Source organism: Microcebus murinus, chromosome 1, assembly GCF_040939455.1.
Source record: "Microcebus murinus isolate Inina chromosome 1, M.murinus_Inina_mat1.0, whole genome shotgun sequence".
Taxonomy (NCBI): domain Eukaryota; kingdom Metazoa; phylum Chordata; class Mammalia; order Primates; family Cheirogaleidae; genus Microcebus; species Microcebus murinus.
This window is the reverse complement of record NC_134104.1, coordinates 67060400-67073213: the sequence shown is the minus strand read 5'-3', so window position 1 is coordinate 67073213 and position 12814 is coordinate 67060400. Positions and strand designations below refer to the sequence as shown.

Sequence of the window (12814 nt, the reverse complement as noted above, 5' to 3'; positions counted from 1 at the left end):
AATGAATTAGGAAGTATTCCCTCTGCTGCTGTTTTCTGGAAGAGATTATAGAGAATTGGTATGATTTCTTCCTTATATGTTTGGTAGAACTCACCAGTGAACCCCTCTGGGTCTAGTGCTTTCTGTTTTGGAAGGTTGTTAATTATTGATTCAGTTTCTTTTATGGATATAGGTCTATTCAGATTGTCTAATTCTTCTTGAATTTTGAAGATTGTATCTTTGTGAATTTTGACAGATTGTATCTTTCAAGGAACTGTTCTATTTCATCAAAGTTATCAAATTTATGGGCACAAAGTTGATCACAGTATGCTTTTATTATCCTTTTAATATCCTGGAGTCTATATTGGTGGCCCCTCTTTCATTTCTGATATTATTATTTTTTTATTTTTTTTATTTCGGCATATTATGGGGGTACAGATTTTAAGGTTTCAATAAATGCCCATTCCTCCCCCTCCCCCCACAAGTCTGAGTCTCCAGCATGACCGTCCCCCAGATGGTGCACGTCTCACTCATTATATATGTATATACCCGCCCCCCTCCCCCCTCCCACCTGCCCAATCTGATATTATTTTTGTTTTATCTTTTTTCTCAAACCTTTTCTTATTTTTTACTGTCTTAACCATTTTTAAGTATACAGCTGTAAACTATAGTCACACTGTTGTACAACAGATCTGTAGAAGTTTTTCATCTTGCAGAATTGAAACTCTGTATCCATTGAACAACTCCCCATTTCCCCCTGCTCCCCAGTAGAGATTTATTTTATTGATATGAAACAGCTTTTGGTTTTGTTAAATTTTTTCTCTTAATTTGCTGTTTCATTTCATTTACATTGATTTCTGCTCTTAATTTTTATTCTTTCTTTTCTTCTGCTTACTTTGGACTTAGTTTGCACTTTTTCTAGTTTCCTAAATTGGAAGGAAGCTTAAGTTATTGGTTTTAGAGTTTTTTGTTTCTAATATATGTATTTAATACTATAAATTCCTCTCTAATCACTGCTTTAGGTACATCCAACAGATTTTGATAGTTGTATTTTTATTTTTATTTAATTCATTATATCTGTTAATTTCTGTTAAGATTTTTTCTTTGCACCATGCATTATTTAGAGGTGTGTTGTTTAATCTCCAAGTATTTGGGGATCTATTTGAGCTATCTTTCTGTTACTAATTTCTAGTTTAATTTCATTGTGACCTGAGAGCAGATACTGATTGCTATTCTTTTAAATTTGTCAGAGTGTGTTTTATGGCCCAGAATGTGGTCTGTCTTGATGAATGTTGTATGTGAGCTGGAGAAGAATGTGCATTCTGCTGTTGTTGGATGAAGTAGTCTGCAGGTTGCAGTAGCCTTTTTATTGAATTGAGTGTAGCCTATGCCTTCTGATTTTTCAGAGAGTTTCTGTAGTAATCTTTCCAAATGAGATATATACTTCTCACTCCCCTTCTAAAACTTCTTCAGTAGTTCCTCACTGCCAGATAGCTAAAGTGTACTGTTTTGCATGGGAGGAAATAGCCTTCATAATCAGGTCCCTTATTATCCAGCTTTTTTTTTTTTAACAGTAGTTCAGCCCCTCTACCCCCCCTTTATGCTTTAAGAATATTAAATTATTTAAGTTGTCTAGGTCCACTATGATTTTTTTCCTATTCCTTTTGTACATGTTGTATATGCCTATAATTTGTTTGGCAATCTGTTGTTCACTTTTCAATTAAATGCTTTCTCTTTTGTGTGATTTTCATTATGGTAACTAACTTTGAGTTTATTTGCTTGCAAGACTGTCTTAATACTTAAAGGTCTCTTTTCTGTGTCTTGCCTTCAAATTTTGTGTTCTTAATACCTGGACTATAGTAGGCAATCAGATATTTTTTGAGCGAAAACACACGTATTGTTTTTAGTTGAGAAAAAGTTTAAAGTGAAATACTCAGATCCTATGTTTGTAGTTCAGAGTTTTGACAAATGCGTAATTTGTATAATCCACAACCTGTCAAGATACAGAATATTTCTGTCATCCTAGAAAATTTCTTTGTATTTCTTCCCTGTTAATCCCCTCCACAACAGTTGTTCAGATTTTTTTCTTCGTAGCTTATTGTCCCTTGAACTTCATGTAACTCTTTTGTGTCTGGCTTCTTTTGTACAGTATAATGTTTTTGTGATTCATCCGTGTTGGTTGTGTTTATCAGTAGTTCATTCCTTTCCTTGTTGGATAATGTTCTATCATTTTAATATCCTAAGATTTGTGTATCCATTTTTCTTTTTATGGTTATTTGTGTTGCCTCTTGTTTTTAATCAAGTAAAGCTGCTATACATTTTTTTTGGGGGGGGAGAAACGTTCTCATTCTATCACCCTGGCTAGAGTGCAGTGGTGGTATCGTAGCTTACTGCAACCTCACCTGGGCTCAAGCAATCCTTGCTGTGAAAATTTTTGTACAAGTCTTTTTTCATTTCTTTTAGTACATTTTTGTACAAATCTTATTTTTGGGAGCTTTTCATCATTTGATTGATCTAGTGTCTATCTTTAAATGAGTACTACATTGTTTTTGTTTTTTAAGTTTTCTATTAATTTTTTTTTTTTTTTTTAGAGACTAAAAAACTGTTGCCCAAATTAGAATGCATTGGCACAATCATGGCTCACCATAGCCTCGAACTTCCAGGCTTAAGTGATCCTTCCACTTCAACTCCCCAGTAGCTGGGACTACAGGTGTGAGCCACCATGCCCACCTAATTTTTTTTATTTTTTTGTTTTTCATAGAGACACAGTCTCACTATCTTGCTTAGGCTGGTCTCAAATTCCTGGCCTCAAAGTGATCCTCCAGCCTTGGCCTCCCAAAGTACTGGAATTACAGGCATAAGTCACCATGCCCAGCCAATACCACACTGTTTTGATTGCTTTCTTTTGTAGTAAATCTTGAAATCAAGTGGTATAAGTCATCTAGTTTTGTTACTATTTTACAGAATTGTTGTGACTATTTTGGGTCTTTTGCATTTTCATATATAGAGTCAACCTTTCAGTTTCTTTCAAATGAGCCAGCTGTGTTTTCTTTGGGATTGCATTGATTTCTGTATATCTATTTGATGAAAACCAACATCTAAATAATAATGTCTTCCAATTTATGAATATGGTATATCTGTACATTTATTTAGGTTTTCTTTAATTTTAGCATTGTTCTGTAGTTTTCAATGTAGAGTTATTAGAGACATTTTGTTAAATTTATCCCTAAATATTTCTTATTTTGGATGCTGTTGTAAATGCTATATTTTAAATTTCAAATCCTAATTGTTTATTACTAGGATATAGAAGGTTTCTTCACTATCACATTTATTGTCCATATGTTTTAATTCTTCCTTTCCAATCTGAAAGCCTTTTATTTCTTTTTCTTTCCATACTGCACTGTCTAGGGCCTATAGAACAATGATGAATAGAAGTGGTCAGAGTAGACATCTTTGCTTTGTTTCAGATCTTAAGGGGACTGCATTCAGTCTTTCACTATTAAGAATTATGCTAAGGCCAGGAGTTCGAGACTTGCCTAGGCACTGTAACAGGACCTCATCTCTATACAAAATAGAAAAATTAGCCAGGTGTAGTGGCCTGTATCTGTAGTCCTCGCTATTCGGAAGAGGCAGGAGGATCAGTTGAGCCCAAGAATTTGAGACTGTAGTGAGCTGTGATGATACCACTGCACTCTAACCTGGGCAACAGAATGAGATCCTGTTTCAAAAAAAGAAAAATTAATGTTAGGTTTAGATTTTTCATAGATAACTTTTATTAAGTTGAAGAAGTTTTCTTCTTCCTAGTTTGCTGAGATTTTTTTTAAAGTGTGAATGGGTATTTAACTTTATGAGATGCTTTTTCTGCATGTATTGAAATGATCATATGATTGATTATGCTTTCTTTATTCTCTAAATATGGTAAATTTGTACTGATTATCAAATATTAAACAACCTTGGCATTACTGGGACAAAGCACATTTGGTCATGATGTGGCTTCTTTTTTATGTTTTTGGATTCAGTTTATTAAATTTAAAATTTTTATGTGTACATTCATGAGGAATATTAGTCTGTGGTTTTCTTTTCTTGCAATATCTTTGTTTTTAGGTATTTTGGCCTCAAGTGGGTTAGGAAGTATTTCACCCTGTTTTTCAAAAGACTTTTTGTAAGATTGGTATTATTTTTACCATATATGTGTGGTAGGTTTCACCAGTAAAACTAATAATATAGGTCTGCATTTTCTTTGTATGAAAGTTTAAAAATTTTAAAACATAAATAAAATTTTAAATATTATTTTATTAATGTTATATTTACTATTCATTAGCTATTAAAATAAAAATTTAAAACAGACTGTTCAAATTTAAAAATTTTTTCTTGAATAAGTTTTGCTAAATTATATTTTTAAAGGAATATGTCCATTTCTTTTTAATTGTTTAACTGACCAAAGTTCTTCATAATATTTTCTTTTATTGTCCAAATGACCTCATTTCTCTTTCTTATTCCTGATACTGGTAATTTGTCTTTTTATTGATTAGGTAGAGATTTGTCAGTTTTCCTCCTCTTCAAAGAATGTAGGTTTTGCTTTTGTTGATTTTCACTATTGTTCACTTTAATTTTCATTCATTTTTATTCTTTATTATTTCTTTCCTTCTACTACTTTGGTTTTCGTTTGTTTTTCTTTTCTTAGCTTTTAAAAGTGGAAGGGCAGGTAACTCTAACCTTCATTTTTGATGTCAACATTTGAAGCTCTAAACTTCTCTGTCAGCACTGCTTTTGTTATGTTTTCATTTTAATTCCATTGACAATACTTCCTTTGTAATTTCTTTTTGATGCATGAGTTAATTAGAAGTGTTCTTATTTTCTGAGTAGTTTGAAATTTTCTACATATCTTTTTGTAATTGATATTTAATCATTATGCTAAGAGAATATACATTGTATTTTATTTCAATCATTTTGAATTTATGGAGACTTGTTTTAGCGCCTATTCACCTCTAATTGGTGAATGTTCTGTGTTTACCTGAAAAGAATGTATTCTAGCTGTTGTTGGGTGGGTTGTTTTATAAGTGTCAATTAGGTTAAGTTGTCTAGTTGTAATCTTCAACTCTGTAGTGTACTACCTACCAATCTACCTGTTCTATCAGTTAATGAGAGAGACTGTTGGAATCTCCAGCAGTTACAGTTTGTTTGCAAAAAGACTCATTTGAAAATTACACATTGCATTTAATTGTCATGTCTCTTTTGTTTTTATTAGTTTGGGTTAGTTTCTCACTTTTTGACTTTATATTTTTCATTTTTGTAGAATGTCCCTTAGTTTGGGTTTATCTGATTTTTTTTCTCCTTATGAGATTTAAGTCAGGCGCCTGGCAAGAATGTGATAGAAGCAATGCTTCATTTTCTTTCTACCTATTGCATTGTAACAGGTGGCACATGATTTTTATTTGTTCCATTCTGATGATGGTTCACTTTGGTCAGTTGATTCAAGTGGCATATTGCCAGCCTTCACCACTGTAAAGTTAATCTCATTCCTCATCACACTTTTAATTTATTAATTATGTGTATCAATATGTACGTAGGGTTTTAATTTTATTCACTGGGTTAAAATCTGTTACCATGATTATTTTAGTGCTCAGTTTAAGATTTGACTACTGGGAGCCTCTTTAAGCTGGCTCTGTGTTCTTTGGCATGTCCCATCAATCTTTGAGTACTTCCTTGCTTTCTGGCACAAGATGTTGTTGGCTTATCTTGTAGTTTTCCTGCCTCAGTCCTGGAGTCAGCCATTTCTCCAAGGACCCCTGGTTCATTTTAGTGGGGAATGGTATTTAGAAGCCAAGATCTGGGTGTTCAGTGTGCTGCAGTTGGCATATAGGTGTTCCCAGGCCTCTGTGTGGACAGAGCTAGAGAGCTAATTATATATATGTATATAATTACATATGTTTATATGTATATATGTATACACATTGATTTCTATAATTATTTCCATATCTATCAATATTAAAAACAATGAATTCACACTGTTACTTCCAATTACAGTCTAACAACCAGAGAATATAATACATTTGATAATGAGAAACCTGGTTTTGTTATCCTTAAATATTTACTTATAACCCCTTCCCCACCCAAATGCAGATGTCCCTAGGCTTCTATACCCCACTGCAGTACTTGCCACCACCCCATCCTCTCTGTATGGCTGCCTCTCTCCTCTTGCATGTGCTTTGACAACTTGAACTGGGTCTTAGCACCACATGAGATGTGCGGGGGTGGGGGAGGTGGGAGCACTCTTCACCACATTCTTACTTTGATACACTATGCTGGTCCACACCCATTCTTTGATACCTTCTTCACCACAATCAGCTTTTGACACCCCTCCAGGCTGCCCATCCCCCACAATGTAGACCTTTCCTTATGCTGCTTGGGCATTAACACCTCATGCTGAGCTGACCTTCTGTATGGAGAACCTCCTCACCCTGCTTGGCCTCTGATGTCTTGTATTGGGCAGCCCTCCCATGAAGATGCCCTCTTAATTCTGTTTGGAATCTGACACCTTGTTCTGCCCCAAATTATGGCTTTAAGACTGAATGGTTCATGGAGGGTAAGGGGATAGGAAGAGCAGGAAGGGGAAGGGACAAGATCTATCCTTTTACTTTTTAAAAAACTTTTTTATTTTAAAATTATATTGATTCATGGGATGTTCCAAAAATAGTACAGCAAGGTCCCATGTACCCTTCATCCAATTTCCCCCAGTGGTTACATTTTATATAAACTATACTGAAGTGTCAAAATTAGGCAATTGACTGACATTGCTATAATATATCCAATGTTGAGTATTTTATCAGATGTAGATTTGTATAATCAACTGCTAATGCAATCAAGATACAAAATAAGGCATCATGATAAAGTTCTCCCTAGTGCTACCTCTTTATAGTCACACCTCTTCTCTTCCCCCCACCATTCCTAACCCTTGCCTACCCCTAATCTGTTGTCCATCTCTGTAACTTTGTAATTTTGAGAATGTTATACCAATGGACTGACACAGTATGTGATCTTTTGAAATTGACTCTTTTCCACTCAATATAATGCTCTTGAAAGAGCTATCCAGTTGTTGTGTATATCAGTAATATATGTTCCTTTTTTTTTTTTTTAATGGAGTAGTATTTCATAGTATTCCACTCATCTGGGAACATTTAGTTGTTGCCAGGTTTTGGCTCTTACAAATAAAGCTGTTGTGAACACTGATGTGCAGGTTTTTGTGTGAATGTAGGTGTTGTATCTCCGGAATAAATGATACCCAACCATACTCCTATTGCCCAGATATAATCGCTCTTAACATTTTGGTATATGTGCCTTATGCTTTTTTGATGTGTATACCATATGTAGGATCATTTTGCTTTTTATTTATTATTTTCACTTAGCATATTTTGAACTTTTCTCAATTCCTTATTCTAAAACTTCTTTAATGTCTGCTTGATACTAGATTTCTGTGGTAACCCATAATTGAGTCCTATTATTCCTAATAGATAATGATAAATTTGAGTCCATTATGAAAAATTATATAATGCCATGTACCAGATGGCCAGAATTTAGGGTTTGCATAACATTGCTTTATAGTAGAACATAAAAGACATGTGAAATCGTATCTCTTACTTATTTATGTGTTCTTGTTGATAAGGCAGAGAGGTAAAGGGCAGGTCTTGGGACCATGAATATACATTTTTGAATTGAAGAGAGAAAATTGACCTAGAACAACATGATCCAAGTCCCCAAATGGGTAGAAGAAACTTAAGCTAACAGGCTTTCATTCACATTTTTTCTAGATTTTGCTAAAAGAAAAATAATAATAATTCGTATTGAACATGTTAATGGTTTTCATCTTTTATTTGCTTATTTATTTGGAAGCCACAAAGAACTTTATCTTTTTTTTTTGAGACAGTCTCGCTTTGTTGCCCAGGCTAGAGTGAGTGCCGTGGCATCAGCCTAGCTCACAGCAACCTCAAACTCCTGGGCTCAAGCAATCCTGCTGCCTTAGCCACCCGAGTAGCTGGGACTATAGGCATGCGCCACCATGTCCGGCTAATTTTTTTCTATATATATTAGTTGGCCAATTAATTTCTTTCTATTTATAGTAGAGATGGGGTCTTGCTCTTGCGCAGTCTGGTTTCAAACTCCTACCTCGAGCAATCTGCCCACCTCTTGGCCTCCCAGAGTGCTAGGATTACAGGCGTGAGCCACCGCGCCCAGCCAGAACTTTATCTTATATTAATTTTTTTTTAAGAGACAGGGTCTCTCCCTGCCAAGCTGGAGTGCAGTAGCATGATCATAGCTCATTGTATCCTCAAACTTCTGGGCTTACATGATCTTCCTGCTTCAGCCTCTTGTGTAGCTAGGACTATAGGCATGTGTCACCATACCCAGCTATTTTTTTATTTTGTAGAGAGGAGGTCTCACTGTGTTACCCAAGCTTGTCTTGAACTCCTGGCCTCAAGCAGTCCTCCCTTCTTGGCCTCCCAAAGTGCTCAGATTACAGGAGTGAGCCATTATGCCTGCCTTTTTGTTAATTCAAAACAAAAAGTTGAGTTTTGAGTTTCTTAAATTGTTAATTTTAGGTTCTGTAGCCTATGTAAATTCTCTCCTTAGTGTCTGGTGACAGGTGAAGTAAAAGTTCTTCATTCGTGATAACTACTAATTTTCAGAATTTATCTTGACCCTCTAAATCAGTTACCTGGATTTAGCTCAGTGGACCTTCATTTTTGATAGTAAAGTATAGGCCAGCTTTTGAATGTCTACGGTTTACTCATCAGGACTCATGAGGACTTTCTAGTATGTTAGATATTTAAAGTTAAATAAAATTAATTTTTCAGTTCATTAGTCATACTAGTGACATGTCAAGTGCTCAGTCGCCACATGTGGCTCATGGTTTCTGTATTGGACAGAATAAAGAACATTTTTATCACTGCAGAATGTTTTATTAGATAGCATTGCACCAGAAAGCCTTTCAGCTTGGAAACTACATTTATTTCAGAAATTACAAAAATATTTTTGACTTACCCTTTTTGTTCTTCTCAAATCCACACGGGGGATTTAGGCAATCATAAATTTTTATGGTCTTTATTTTTCCAGTTTGATTGAAAACATGTTAAGAGGAAAGACTTATGTTCTGTATTGACAAAATGGAGGAAATTGTGATTCATGATGATATATGCTACATTTGCCTCCTAGAAAACTATTGCATTGTATCACTTGCAAGGAGTGAAGGGATATTATAAATTAGGGACTATCTAAAAAATCATATTCTTGCCTTTCTTGCTGTCTGAAAAAAAAAGAAAAGAAAAAAAAAAAAAATCATATTCTACTCATATGATATAATAAAGTATAAAATACTTCAGATATGTATAAGTCCTGAAAAAATATGCATTGGCATTTGTGTAGCATTTTATTTTTGTCATGAATTTCTGTGCTATAAAGCTGCATGAATAAAATTGCTACTTTTATATGTATTTTGTATTTATGATTAATTGTTCAATGGCCTAGGAAACAAAATATGTTTGACCATTGGTATAAAACCTCTGTTTTGTTTTAAAATTGCCTTAAATTCTATTCTTATTCTAAGGAGGATGATATAGCTGATTGTTCCACATCTCTGGAGCACTGGTCAATAAAAACCTAATACGCAGATGATAGGGACTAGTGACTTCTTTCCTCCTATTAAAAAAGAAAAATGAATTATTTTACTCATTTTAGTGATTTTAAGGTATTTTTTATTTTGATACACATTTTGTACTGTACTTTAATTGAAGAATTGGATTGCATTTATTGGTGACAAGTGATCCTTCAGAATCATCTGGAAGGTGACAAATCTGTATTTGTTTGCTTAAATAGCAGTGGCAAGGTATGCTGCTTCCTCTCTTTGGCTAACTCCCAGTTTGTCATCTATTACATTGTATATCTTTTGAAAGTCATTTATAAGTTTTACCCAATGCTTATTATCACTGCAGTTCTTTTAAAGTTCATTTGAGGGATTCAGTGGTATTGTTGTTATGTTCACTGCCTGTTGGATCCTTAACTTTTGAAGTAATTGCATTAGCTTTTAGAGGGCCTATATTTTTCAAGAGGTGCTTTTTTTATTTTTAAAAAATATATTCAAATCCTTTTTACTTCAGCATACTCTTTGAATGTGATTTTCAGAAGTAGATTAATTGAGCTTGTTTTAAGGAGCATATATGGTAACTAATAATGTTTTTCACAAAATTTTACTCACATGCTACATGAGTCTTTAAAAAAGTGTCTTATCAAATAGGACTCAATATTTGAGCAGAAAGCATAGACTGGATACTATTCCTTCATAGTCTTTCCTGGTGAGAGTCATGTTGTTGATTTCAACTCACCTGGTAAATAGATGTATCAGAATGTCTCTACTAGTAGATTGTTTTAGGAAGCCAACCTAGCATGGTCTATTTTTCAGTGTCCTCTCCTGCCCTTAAAGTTGTTTGACTCTTATGTGGACATAAATTGTTAGTAGATTTCTTTCTAGATGACTTTAATAACATAGCCCGTCTTCTAACACTTTTAGTATAGTTCTGTCTGATCTTTCGTGTCTAACTGCTTCATGTGGAATTGTGAGACAGTGGTTCCAAATGAGAGTTACGCTCTTAGGTCAGTAGCCCACAAATTGGAAATCATTTACGGCAAGGTTATGATAGGGTCAGCCCAGCTAGATCAGTTTCAGAGATGTCTACTTTGGTCTTTTCATAATTATATGATGTGATTTATTATAAAAGGACTATATAGTCATTGTGAAAATTAAAATGATAGAAAATGATAAGTAAAATTTCTTTGTTTCCAGCCTGTCTGCTCTAATTCCAAAGAGATTACTACTAATGTTGATATCATTCTGGAAATTTTTACAATTATAAATAAACATATTGGTTGTACATATGTATATTTGTTTATATAATATGTTTTGGGTATATAATATATATGTATTCATGTAAATATATAAATATTTTGTTTTATATAAATTGGATAATGCTATTTGTATGCATTTGAAATTTGCATTATTCATTTAATGACATGTCTTGTAGAGATTTCCATGTTATTACATAAAAACTGCCTTATTAATTTTAATGACTGATTAAACGGTATGCCATAATTTATTTAATCACTCTCCTATTGATTGACATTTATCTTATTACCAGGTTGGTTTGAATGAAATGATGATGAAAGGAACATGCTTGTATGTGTGTGTGTTTGTGTATGCACGTTTATAGCATTATTTCTTTAGGTATATTTTTATTGAAATGTAACATTCATATAGAAAAGTACACAAATTGTGAGTGTACTTCTTTTTTTTTTTTTGAGACAGAGTCTCACTTTGTTGTCCAGGCTAGAGTGAGTGCCATGGCGTCAGCCTAGCTCACAGCAACCTCAAACTCCTGGGCTCGAGTGATCCCTTCTGCCTCAGCCTCCCGAGTAGCTGGGACTACAGGCATGCGCCACTATGCCCGGCTAATTTTTTTTTTATATATATATCAGTTGGCCAATTAATTTCTTTCTGTTTATAGTAGAGACGAGGTCTCGCTCTTGCTCAGGCTGGTTTTGAACTCCTGACCTTGAGCAATCCGCCCGCCTCCGCCTCCCAAGAGCTAGGATTACAGGCGTGAGCCACAGCGCCCGGCCGTGAGTGTACTTCTTGATGAATTTTCCAAAAAGTGAACATCTCGTGGACCATTACTAGCATTCCAGAGGCCTTTCTCTTCTATCCTTTTTAGTCACAGCCCTCCTCTAATTCCTAAAGGTTACCACTACCCTAACACTTTTATCATAGTCTATTAGTTTTACCTGATTTTGAATTTGAAATAAATAGACTCTCATACAGTATGTACTCTAGTGTCTGCTTTATTTGTTTTACATTGCTTGTGCCATGTTCTATGTAGTAGTAGTTTATTCTCATTTCTGTAGAATCATTGGTTGTGTGAATATCATTCATTCTAGCTATAGGCATATAGATGTTTCTAGATATGGTCTGTTATGAAAAGTGCTGTTATGAATATTTTTGGATATGCCTTGTGGTGCATGTATGTACCCATTTCTGTTGGTTATATACTTAGAATTGAATTTGCTGGGTATGGGTATGTTCAGCTTTCGTACTTACTGCCAAAGTTTTTCTAACTGGTTTTGCCGATTTATAATTGCTCCATATCCTTGCTATTTGGTATTGCCAGTCCTTTTAATTTTAGCCATTTTGGTGGTTGTGTAGAGGAATTGCAAGGTGATTTTAGGTTTCCTTTCACTGATAACTAATGAAATTAACTATTTTTTTCATGTTTATTGACAATTTGGATATTATTTTTTGGTAAGGTGGATGTTCATCTTTTGCCCATTTTTCTATTAGGTTGTTTCTTTCTCTTACAAATTTGTAGTAGTTCTTTATTTGTTGTATTATAATGTTAATTTCTGATTGTGGCTTGTCTTTTTTTTTTTTTTTTTTTAAGAGAGTGTCTCACTTGTTTTTTTTGAGACAGAGTCTCGCTTTGTTGCCCAGGCTAGAGTGAGTGTCCTGGCGTCAGCCTCGCTCACAGCAACCTCAAACTCCTGGGCTCAAGCGATCCTCCTGCCTCAGTCTCCCAAGTAGCTGGGACTACAGGCATGCGCCACCATGCCCGGCTAGTTTTTTCTATATATGTTAGTTGGCCAATTAATTTCTTTCTATTTATAGTAGAGACGGGGTCTCACTTTTGCTCAGGCTGGTCTCGAACTCCTGACCTCGAGCAATCCGCCCGCCTCGGCCTCCCAGAGTGCTAGGATTACAGGCGTGAGCCACGCTCCCGGCCCAGAGTGTCTCACT

General features: G+C 34.7%; 1 protein-coding gene across 3 annotated transcripts in view; it reads left to right on the top strand.

Annotated features, from left to right (window-relative positions):
• The window catches only part of ZNF148 (zinc finger protein 148), a 134540-nt gene that overhangs the window by 57984 nt on the left and 63742 nt on the right, over positions 1-12814 (top strand). The window lies entirely within an intron of this gene.